Consider the following 13822-nt stretch of genomic DNA (forward strand, 5'->3'; position numbering starts at 1 on the left):
TATAAGCTGGAAGTAGAGGCCTAAGCGTTGTTGTTCACTAGTTTACTCCAATTAGGGGAGGGGTGGTGGGGTTGGAAAGTAATAAAGGAAAATATATATTTTTAAAGGATATGTATAAATATCTATGTATATGTATTTGTATGTATGTATGTGTATATGTATGTATATATATATATATATATATATATATATATATATATATATATATATATATATATATATATATATAAATATACACTGCCAGTCAAACATTTTGACACACCTACTCATTCAAGGTTTTCATTTTATTTTTACTATATTCTACATTGTAGAATAACAGTGAAGACATCAAAACTATGAAATAACACATATGGAATCATGTAGTGTTCAAAAAAGTGTTAAACAAATCAAAATATATTTGATATTTGATATTCTTCAAATAGCCACCCTTTGCCTTGATGACAGCTTTGCACACTCTTGGCATTCTCTCAACCAGCTTCATGAGGTAGTCACCTGGAATGCATTTCAATTAACAGATGTACCTTCTTAAAAGTTAATTTGTGGAATGTATTTCCGTCTTAATGGGTTTGAGCCAATCAGTTGTGTTGTGACAAGGTAGTGGGGGTATACAGAATATAGCCCTATTTGGTAAAAGACCATGTCCACATTATGGCAAGAACAGTTCAAATAAGAAAAGAGAAATAACAGTCCATCATTATTTTAAGACATGAAGGTCAGTCAATACGAAACATTTCAAGAACTTTGAAAGTTTCTTCAAGTGCAGTGGCAAAAACCATCAAGTGCTATGATGAAACTGGCTCAGAGTAACCTCTGCTGCAGAGGATAAGTTCATTATAGTTACCAGCCTCAGAAATTGCAGCCCAAATAAATGCTTCACAGAGTTCAAGTAACAGACACATCTCAACATCAACTGTTCAGAGGAGACTGAGTGAAACAGGCCTTCATGGTCGAATTGCTGCAAAGAAACCACTACTAAAGGACACCAATGATAAGAAGAGACCTGCTTGGGCCAAGAAACACGAGCAATGGACATTAGACTGGTGGATATTTGTCCTTTGGTCTGGAGTCCAAATTTGAGATTTTTGGTTCAAACCGCCGTGTCTTTGTGAGACGCGGTGTGGGTGAACGGATGATCTCCGCATGTGTAGTTCCTACCGTAAAGCATGGAGGAGGAGGTGTTATGGTGTGGGGGTGCTTTGCTGGTGATACTGTCTGTGATTTATTTTGAATTCAAAGCACACTTAACCAGTATGGCTACCACAGCATTCTGCAGCGATACGCCATCCCATCTGGTTTGGGCTTAGTGGGACTATAATTTGTTTTTCAAGAGGACAATGACCCAACACACCTCCATGCTGTGTAAGGGCTATTTGACCAAGAAGGAGAGTGATTGAGTGCTGCATCAGATGACCTGGCCTCCACAATCCCCCAACCTCAACCCAATTGAGATGGTTTGGGATGAGTCGCACGGCAGAGTGAACGACAAGCAGCCAACAAGTTCTCAGCATATGTGGGAACTCCTTCAAGACTGTTGGAAAAGCATTCTAGGTGAAGCTGGTTGAGAGAATGCCAAGAGTGTGCAAAGCTGTCATCAAGGCAAAGGGTGGCTATTTAAAGAATCTCAAATATAAAATATATTTTGATTTGTTTAACACTTTTTGGGTTACTACATGATTCCATATGTGTTATTTCATAGTTTTGATGTCTTCACTATTATTCTACAATGTAAAAAATAGTAAAAATAAAGAAAAAGACTTAAATGAGTAGGTGTGTCCAAACTTTTGACTGCTACTGTATATATATTTGCGAAAAAATATATATGGGGGATTGGAATTGATGCAAACAATTACATTGATGGAAGTTACAATCTATCTGCAATATTAAAGCTGATCTACCCCCTAAAAAATAAATAATAAAATGTATAATAATACAAATAAAATACATTAAAAACCTGCTAAGTAGTTGCACCCTCATTTTGTTTTCGCCTTAAGTAACCATCTGTAACCATACCAAACATATCATACAAAATTTAGAGCCCGGATTTACGTACAAAATAATACAAAATACTCTGAGACCAGGTTGCATACACACATCCATTGTCCACACTTCCACACACACACACACACACACACACACACACACACACACACACACACACACACACACACACACACACACACGCACACACACACACACACACACACACACACACATACACGTGTATCTGTGAATGTGTGTCTGCACGTGTGTGTCTGTGCGTTTGTGTGTCTGACACCATGGTCACAGGCCCTGTAACAGGAACACAGGCAGTGGTATGAATAATTCATTGTGCCAATCAATGATTAAAGGTATTCATGTATCATACCTCACACCACACGGGGCTGGCTTTAGTGGCATTCAATAAAGACATGGGGGCCTGAAGGCCTGGATGTCTGTATTCGTGTGTGTGTGCGTGTGTGTGTGTTAGGGTTGGGGGGTTAGGAAGAGGTGTGGTGCGGGGGGCTGGGGTGAGGTTGGGGTGGAGGAGTGTGGGGGTGAGGTAGGGGGTGGAGGAGGTGTGGGGGTGAGGTAGAGGTGGAGGAGTGGGGGTGTGAGGTAGGGGTGGAGGAGTGGGGGGATGAGGTTGGGGGTGGAGGAGTGGGGGTGTGAGGTAGGGGTGGAGGAGTGAGGGGATGAGGTCGGGGGAGGAGGAGGTTAGGGGTTAGGTAGAGGATAGAGGAGTGGGGGTGTGAGGCCAGGGTGGAGGAGGTGGAGGAGAGTGGCAGTTGGAGAAACAATGATCTATGTCTATTAAACCTTTTGCAATATAATCACCAAACAAACATGGGGAGGCAGTCACAGATAAAACTAAACTGAACGGAACTGAAATGAAGTGAACTATACTACACTAAACTACACTAAACTACACTACAACACTACAACACTACACCACTACACTACACCACTACACCACTACACTACACTGTACTACACTACACTACACTACTACACTACACTACACTACACTACACTGCTACACTACACTACACTACACTACACTACACTACACTACTACACTACACTACACTACACCACACTACTACACTATACTAAACTACACTACTACACTACTACACTACACCACACTACTGCACTATACTACACTACACTAAACTACACTACACTAAACTAAACTAAACTACACCATACCATACCATACCACACTACACTACACTACACTACTATACTATACCAAACTACACTACTACAATACTACATTATACTACACTACACTAAACTATACCACACTAAACTACACTATGCTAAACTAAACTACACTATACCACACCACACTACACTACCCTACAGCACTACACTACACTACTACACTACACTACTACACTACACTACTACACTACACTACACTACACTACAATACACAACACTACTGTACTACATACACTACATTATACACTTCTACACTACACTACTACATTATACTACACTATACTACAATAATACACTACACTACACTACACTGCTGCACTACATACACTACATTATACACCACTACACTACACTATACTAAACTACACTACGCTACACCACACCACACTACACTACTACACTATACTAAACTACACTACGCTACATCATACTACACTAATACACTACACTACTACACTACTAAACAACACTACTACACTACACTACTACACTACACTACTACACTATACTACACTACACTACTACCCTACACTACTACACTGCACTACTACACTATACTACACTACACTACACTACACTACACTAAACTACATTACACTACACTACACTACTACACTACATTACATTACACTACACCACACTACACTACTACACTACACTACTACACTACACTCCTACACTACACTATACCACATTACTAAACTTTACTACACTACACTACTACACTATACTACTACACTACACTACACTACTACACTACTACACTACCCTACTACACTAATACACTACTACACTACACTACTACACTACACTACACTACACTACTACACTACACTAAACCACAGTACACTACACTACTATACTACACCACTAAACTACACTACACTACACTACACTTTACTAAACTACACTACACTACACCACACTACACTACTATACATTACTACACAATATAACACCACACTACACTACTACACTACTACACTACACTACACCACATTACTACACTATACTAAATTACACTACTACTACTACTACACTACACTGCTACACTACACTCATACACTACACTATACCACATTACTACACTACACTACTACATTACACTACACTATTACACTACTACACTACTACACTACTACACTCTACTACTACACTACACTACTTCACTACTACACTACTACACTACTACACTACTACACTACTACACTACTACACTCTACTACTACACTACATTATACACCACTACACTACACTATACTAAACTACACTACGCTACACCACACCACACTACACTACTACACTATACTAAACTACACTACGCTACATCATACTACACTAATACACTACACTACTACACTACTAAACAACACTACTACACTACACTACTACACTACACTACTACACTATACTACACTACACTACTACACTGCACTACTACACTATACTACACTACACTACACTACACTAAACTACATTACACTACACTACACTACTACACTACATTACATTACACTACACCACACTACACTACTACATATGCCACACTACACTACACTACTACACTACACTACTACACTACACTACTACACTATACCACACTACACTACTACACTACACTACTACACTACACTCCTACACTACACTATACCACATTACTAAACTTTACTACACTACACTACTACACTATACTACTACACTACACTACACTACTACACTACTACACTACCCTACTACACTAATACACTACTACACTACACTACTACACTACACTACACTACACTACTACACTACACTAAACCACAGTACACTACACTACTATACTACACCACTAAACTACACTACACTACACTACACTTTACTAAACTACACTACACTACACCACACTACACTACTATACATTACTACACAATATAACACCACACTACACTACTACACTACTACACTACACTACCACACTATACCACACTACACTACACTACTACACTACACTACTACACTACACTACACTACACCACATTACTACACTATACTAAATTACACTAATACTACTACTACACTACACTGCTACACTACACTCATACACTACACTATACCACATTACTACACTATACTACACTACACTACTACATTACACTACACTATTACACTACTACACTACTACACTACTACACTCTACTACTACACTACACTACTTCACTACTACACTACTACACTACTACACTACACTACACTACTACACTACTACACTACACTACTACACTACTACACTACACTACTACACTACTACACTACACTACTACACTACTACACTACACTACACTACACTACTACACTACTACACTACTACACTACTACACTACTACACTACACTACTACACTACACTACACTACACTAAACCACAGTACACTACACTACTACACTACACTACACTACACTACTACACTACTACACTACACTACTACACTACTACACTACACTACACTACACTAAACCACAGTACACTACACTACTACACTACACTACTATACTACACTGCTACACTACTACACTACACCACTACACCACTACACTACTACACTACACTATACTAAACAACACTACGCTACACCACACTACACTACACCACACTACACTAATACTACAGTACTGCCCATCTTAATATTTTATTTTTATTGGCCAGTCTGAGATATGGGTTTTTCTTTGCAACTCTGCCTAGGTCAGCATCCCAGAGTTGCCTCTTCACTGTTGACGTTGAGACTGGTGTTTTGAGGGTACTATTTAATGAAGCTGGCAGTTGAGGACCTGTGAGGCGCCTGTTTCTCAAACTAGACACTCTAATGTATTTGTACTCTTGCTCAGTTGTGCACCGGGGCCTCCCACTCCTCTTTCTATTCTTAAACGAGTTTCTCGCATTGAATAGCCTTCATTTCTCAGAACAAGAATAGACTTTAGAGTTTCAGAAGAAAGTTATTTGTTTCTGGCCATTTTGAGCCTGTAATCGAACCCACAATTGCTGATGCTCCAGATACACAACTAGTCTCAAGAAGGCCAGTTTTATTGCTTCTTTAATCAGCACAACAGTTTTCAGCTGTGCTAACATACTATAATTACAAAAGGGTTTTCTAATGATCAATTAGCCTTTTAAAATGATAAACTTGGATTAGCAAACACAACGTGCCATTGGAACACAGGACTGATGGTTGCTGATAATGGGCCTCTGTACGCCTATGTACATATTCCATTAAAAATCAGCCGTTTCCAGCTACAATAGCCATTTACAACATTAACAATGTCTACACTGTATTTCTGATCAATTTGATGTTATTTTAATGGACAAAAAAATTGCTTTTCTTTCGAAAACAAGGAAATGTCTAAGTGACCCCAAGCTTTTGAACGGTGGTGTACACCACACTACACTACTACACTACTACACTATACCACACTACACTACACTACTACACTAAACTACTACACTATACTAAACTACACTACTACACTACCACACTATAGTACACTAAACTACACTACACTAAACTAAACTAAACTACACCATACCACACCACACTACAATACAATACACTACACTAATACACTATACTAAACTACACTACTACTACACTACACTACAACACTACACCACTACACTACACTACTACACTACACTAAACCACACTACACTACTACACTACTACACTACACTACTACACCACACTATACAAAACTACACTACCCTATGCTACACCACACTACACTACTACACTACTACACTACTACACCACTACACTATACTCAACTACACTACGCTACACCACACTACTACACTACACTACTACACTACACTACTACACTACACTACTACACTACACTACACTATACTACACTATACTACACTATACTACAATACACTACTACACTACACTACACTACACTACACTACACCACTACACTACACTAAACCACGCCACTACACTACACTACTACACTACACTACTACACTACACTACTACACTACACTACTACACTACTACACTACTACACTACACTACACTACTACACTACTACACTACACTATACTACTACACTATACCACACTACACTACACTACTACACTACTACACTACACTACTACTACACTACATGTCACCACTACACTAAACTAAACCACACTACTACACTACACTACTACACTACTACACTACTACACTCCACTCCACTAATACACTGCACTACTACACTACACTACACTACTACACTACACTACATTGCACTATACTTTACTACACTACTACACTACACTACACTACTACACTATACTACATTATACCACATTACTACACTACTACAGTACACTACACTACTACTACAATACACTACTACACTACTACTACACTGCAGTACACTACAATACACTACTCAACTACACTATACTATATTACACTACACTATATAACACTACACTACACTACCACATTATTACACTGTACTACACTATTACACTACATTACTACTACAATACACTACACTACTACACTACAGTACACTACTACACTACTACACTACACTACACTACTACACTACTACAGTATACCACCCTACTACACTATACTACACTATGCTACTACACTACATTACACTACACTACTATTCTACGCTACACTACGCTACACTACTACACTATTCCACTACACCACTGCACCAAACTACCACACTACACTACTACACTACTACACTACACTATACCACACTACACTACTTCACTAAACTACATTAAACTACACTACTACACTACACTAAACTACACTACTACACTACACTATACCACACTACACTACCACACTAAACTGGTAGACAACTAGACAGAAAAAAGGGGTCATATACAAGTATTTGGTTTTATGGGTGAGTGGTGGTTGTTTTAGTCCTTACTGTATATTGATTCTAGGATGATTGAACTGGAGCTAGACTGCGCTGTTAAAGTCTTTAAAATCGCTCCATGTGGGGTTATATAATTGAGGGTGGGGCAGTGATGGAGGGAGGAGTCAGAGGGATGCAGCATGTAGCATATATAGAGGGTGAATCTGCCCGTAAAAGGCTGATCCTGGGTCAGTTTTGCATTCTCCCCACTAATTCTTAAGGTTATGATTGGGGGAGGGGAAGCTGATCTTATGGCACAGACAGACCAGTAACGCTGGCCATAAACCGATTCTACATGTACAGAAGAAAGATCATAATTTGAGCCAGTTTGCTACTGCAGGAAAATAACCCTGCAGCAACAGGATATGTGAATTATTATGTGGATTATAATTATTGGACATTTTTGTAGGAGTTGATACGTTTTTCATTTGGGAAATTACAAACTTTAGATGCCTTTTTAAAACTAAAAGACAGTACAAGTTTGCAATTCTCAGCAACAAAATATTATACATCTGTAGAAATGGTCGAAAATGTTGCCCCGTGGCAGGTGTTCCTTAAAACATACCGCGCCGTCAGCAAGAAAACAAACGGCAAATGAACAGCAGACCGTCAATCGGTGCGATGTCCCAGCATACATGTCAACATTGGCAAGATATATTGGGCCCATGTAGGCTGCCAACAATGCCCCCAAGGCATTTTCCCAGTGTGGCCCAGTATGGCAGCCCATATCTGGTGAAGGCAGCTCTCACTTTGTCTGAAATAGGCCCCTCTTTTCCCAGCAAACATGCCCATATTGGCACATCCACTTATTTCTTTTGTTTTTAAAGACTACATCATTTGGCAGTGTACTAGATTTAAAAAATGGGAATCACACAACATAACATTTAAACTGGCGCAACACTCTCAGTAATGGTTGCACAAAAACTTCCTGTGTGCAAATCATGCCCCCAAACCACGCCTCTAGCTGGGCTTGTTGTGGGTTTGATGTGGGCTAGCCCATGCCTACCTTGCCCACCGAATACCCACATGGGGCCAATGGGGTCGTGTTTGCTGGAGTGTTTTCTCCATTAGATCTGTACCTAGCGATACAGTTAGGGTTAGGGTTAGAGGAAACTTCCCCCTGGAGTAATACAGTTAGGGTTAGGGGAAACTTCCACCTGGAGTGATACAGTCAGGGTTAGGGTTAGGGGAAACTTCCCTCTGGAGTGATACAGTTGGGGTTAGGGTTAGGGGAAACCTCCCCTTGGAGTGATACAGTTAGGGTTAGGGGAAACCTCCCCTTGGAGTGATACAGTTAGGGTTAGGGGAAACTTCCCCCTGGAGTGATACAGTTAGGGTTAAGGGAAACTTCCCCCTGGAGTGATACAATAAGTGTTAGGGTAAGGGGAAACTTCCCCCTGGAGTGATACAGTTAGGGTTAGGGGAAACTTCCCCCTGGAGTGATACAGTTAGGGTTAAGGGAAACTTCCCCCTGGAGTGATACAATAAGTGTTAGGGTTAAGGGAAACTTCCCCCTGGAGTGATACAGTTAGGGTTAGGGGAAACTTCCCTCTGGAGTGATACAGTAAGTGTTAGGGTAAGGGGAAACTTCCCCCTGGAGTGATACAGTTACGGTTAGGGGAAACATCCCCCTGGAGTGATACAATAAGTGTTAGGGTAAGGGGAAACTTCCCCCTGGAGTGATACAGTTACGGTTAGGGTTAAGGGAAACTTCCCCCTGGAGTGATACAGTAAGTGTTAGGGTTAGGGGAAACTTCCAACTGGAGTGATACAGTAAGTGTTAGGGTAAGGGGAAACTTCCCCCTGGAGTGATACAGTTACGGTTAGGGTTAGGGGAAACTTCCCCCTGGAGTGATACTGTTAGGGTTAGGGGAAACTTCCCCCTGGAGTGATACAGTTAGGGTTAAGGGAAACTTCCCCCTGGAGTGATACAATAAGTGTTAGGGTTAGGGGAAACTTCCCCCTGGAGTGGTACAGTTAGGGTTAGGGTTAGGGGAAACTTCCCCCTGGAGTGGTACAGTTACGGTTAGGGTTAGGGGAAACTTCCTCCTGGAGTATTACAGTTAGGGTTAGGGTTAGGGGAAACTTCCCCCTGGAGTGATACAATTACGGTTAGGGTTAAGGGAAACCTCCCCCTGGAGTGATACAGTTAAGGTTAGGGTTAAGGGAAACTTCCCCCTGGAGTGATACAGTAAGTGTTAGGGTAAGGGGAAACTTCCAACTGGAGTGATACAGTAAGTGTTAGGGTAAGGGGAAACTTCCAACTGGAGTGATACAGTAAGTGTTAGGGTAAGGGGAAACTTCCACCTGGAGTGGTACAGTTAGGGTTAGGGGAAACATCCCCCTGGAGCAATACAGTTGGGATTAGGGTTAGGGGAAACTTCCCCCTGGAGTGAGACAGTTGGGATTAGGGTTAGGGGAAACTTCCCCCTGGAGTGAGACAGTTGGGATTAGGGTTAGGGGAAACTTCCCCCTGGAGTGGTACAGTTAGGGTTAGGGGAAACTTCCACCTGGAGTGATACAGTTAGGGTTAGGGGAAACATCCCCCTGGAGCAATACAGTTGGGATTAGGGTTAGGGGAAACTTCCCACTGGAGTGAGACAGTTGGGATTAGGGTTAGGGGAAACTTCCCCCTGGAGTGGTACAGTTAGGGTTAGGGGAAACTTCCCCCTGGAGTGATACAGTTAGGGTTAGGGGAAACTTCCCCCTGGAGTGATACAGTTAGGGTTAGGGGAAACTTCCCCCTGGAGTGATACAGTTAGGGTTAGGGGAAACTTCCCCCTGGAGTGGTACAGTTAGGGTTAGGGGAAACATCCCCCTGGAGCGATACAGTTGGGATTAGGATAAGGGGAAATTTCCCCCTGGAGTGAGACAGTTAGGGAAAGGTTTATATGTCAGGTGGTAGTGTCCTGAAAGCCTTCATGCTGAGGTTGTATGTTATTTTTCTCAACAATCCAGCCGCACCACCACAGGAGAGTACAAAGTTGATTGACATCAAACATCGATTTTAAGCTGATCTTATGGCACAGACAGACCAGTAACGCTGGCCATAAACCGATTCTACATGTACAGAAGAAAGATCATAATTTGAGCCAGTTTGCTACTGCAGGAAAATAACCCTGCAGCAACAGGATATGTGAATTATTATGTGGATTATAATTTTTGGACATTTTTGTAGGAGTTGATACGTTTTTCATTTGGGAAATGGAAATTACAAACTTTAGATGCCTTTTTAAAACTAAAAGACAGTACAAGTTTGCAATTCTCAGCAACAAAATATTATACATCTGTAGAAATGGTCGAAAATGTTGCCCCGTGGCAGGTGTTCCTTAAAACATACCGCGCCGTCAGCAAGAAAATGAACGGCAAATGAACGGCAGACCGTCAATCGGTGCGATGTCCCAGCATACATGTCAACATTGGCAAGATATATTGGGCCCATGTAGGCTGCTAACAATGCCCCCAAGGCATTTTCCCAGTGTGGCCCAGTATGGGCAGCCCATATCTGGTGAAGGCAGCTCTCACTTTGTCTGAAATAGGCCCCTCTTTTCCCAGCAAACATGCCCATATTGGCACATCCACTTATTTCTTTTGTTTTTATAGACTTCATCATTGGCAGTGTACTAGATTTAAAAAATGGGAATCACACAACATAACATTTAAACTGGCGCAACACTCTCAGTAATGGTTGCACAAAAACTTCCTGTGTGCAAACCATGCCCCCAAACCACGCCTCTAGCTGGGCTTGTTGTGGGTTTGATGTGGGCTAGCCCATGCCTACCTTGCCCACCGAATACCCACATGGGGCCAATGGGGTCGTGTTTGCTGGAGTGTTTTCTCCATTAGATCTGTACCTAGCGATACAGTTAGGGTTAGGGTTAGAGGAAACTTCCCCCTGGAGTAATACAGTTAGGGTTAGGGGAAACTTCCACCTGGAGTGATACTGTTAGGGTTAGGGTTAGGGGAAACTTCCCTCTGGAGTGATACTGTTAGGGTTAGGGTTAGGGGAAACTTCCTCCTGGAGTATTACAGTTAGGGTTAGGGTTAGGGGAAACTTCCCCCTGGAGTGATACAATTACGGTTAGGGTTAAGGGGAACCTCCCCCTGGAGTGATACAGTTAAGGTTAGGGTTAAGGGAAACTTCCCACTGGAGTGATACAGTAAGTGTTAGGGTAAGGGGAAACTTCCCCTTGGAGTGATACGATAAGTGTTAGGGTTAGGGGAAACTTCCCCTTGGAGTGATACAGTTAGGGTTAGGGGAAACTTCCCCCTGGAGTGATACAGTTAGGGTTAAGGGAAACTTCCCCCTGGAGTGATACAGTTAGGGTTAAGGGAAACTTCCCCCTGGAGTGATACAATAAGTGTTAGGGTAAGGGGAAACTTCCCCCTGGAGTGATACAGTTACGGTTAGGGTTAGGGGAAACTTCCCCCTGGAGTGATACAGTAAGTGTTAGGGTAATGGGAAACTTCTCACTGGAGTGATACAGTAAGTGTTAGGGTAAGGGGAAACTTCCCACTGGAGTGATACAGTAAGGGTTAGGGGAAACTTCCCCTTGGAGTGATATTATTATTATACTATTTTTATTATATAGTTAGGGTTAGGGTTAGGGGAAACTTCCCCCTGAAGTGGTACAGTTAGTGTTAGGAGAAACTTCCCCCTGGAGTATTACAGTTAGGGTTAGGGGAAACTTCCCCCTGGAGTGGTACAGTTAGGGTTAGGGGAAACTTCCACCTGGAGTGATACAGTTAGGGTTAGGGGAAACACCCCCCTGGAGTATTACAGTTAGGGTTAGGGGAAACTTCCCCCTGGAGTGATACAGTTAGGGTTAGGGTAAACTTCCCCCTGGAGTGGTACAGTTAGGGTTAGGGGAAACTTCCCCCTGGAGTGGTACAGTTAGGGTTAGGGGAAACTTCCACCTGGAGTGATACAGTTACGGTTAGGGTTAAGGGGAAACTTCCCCCTGGAGTGAGACAGTTAGGGTTAGGGTTAGGGGAAACTTCCCCCTGGAGTGATACAGTAAGTGTTAGGGTAAGGGGAAGCTTCCCACTGGAGTGATACAGTAAGGGTTAGGGGAAACTTCCCCTTGGAGTGATATTATTATTATATTATTATTATTATATAGTTAGGGTTAGTGTTAGGGGACACTTCCCCCTGGAGTGATACAGTAAGTGTTAGGGTAAGGGGAAACTTCCCACTGGAGTGATACAGTAAGGGTTAGGGGAAACTTCCCCTTGGAGTGATATTATTATTATATTATTATTATTATATAGTTAGGGTTAGGGTTAGGGGAAACTTCCCCCTGAAGTGATCATGTTAGTGTTAGGGGAAACTTCCCCCTGGAGTATTACAGTTAGGGTTAGTGTTAGGGGAAACACCCCCCTGGAGTATTACAGTTAGGGTTAGGGGAAACTTCCCCCTGGATTGATACAATTACGGTTAGGGGAAACTTCCCCCTGGAGTGGTACAGTTATGGTTAGGGGAAACTTCCACCTGGAGTGATACAGTTAGGGTTAGGGGAAACATCCCCCTGGAGCAATACAGTTGGGATTAGGGTTAGGGGAAACTTCCCCCTGGATTGAGACAGTTGGGATTAGGGTTAGGGGAAACTTCCCCCTGGAGTGGTACAGTTAGGGTTAGGGGAAACTTCCCCCTGGAGTGATACAGTTAGGGTTAGGGGAAACTTCCCCCTGGAGTGGTAC

This window comes from Coregonus lavaretus (assembly GCF_964263955.1).
Source record: "Coregonus lavaretus genome assembly, chromosome: 33".
Classification (NCBI taxonomy): domain Eukaryota; kingdom Metazoa; phylum Chordata; class Actinopteri; order Salmoniformes; family Salmonidae; genus Coregonus; species Coregonus lavaretus.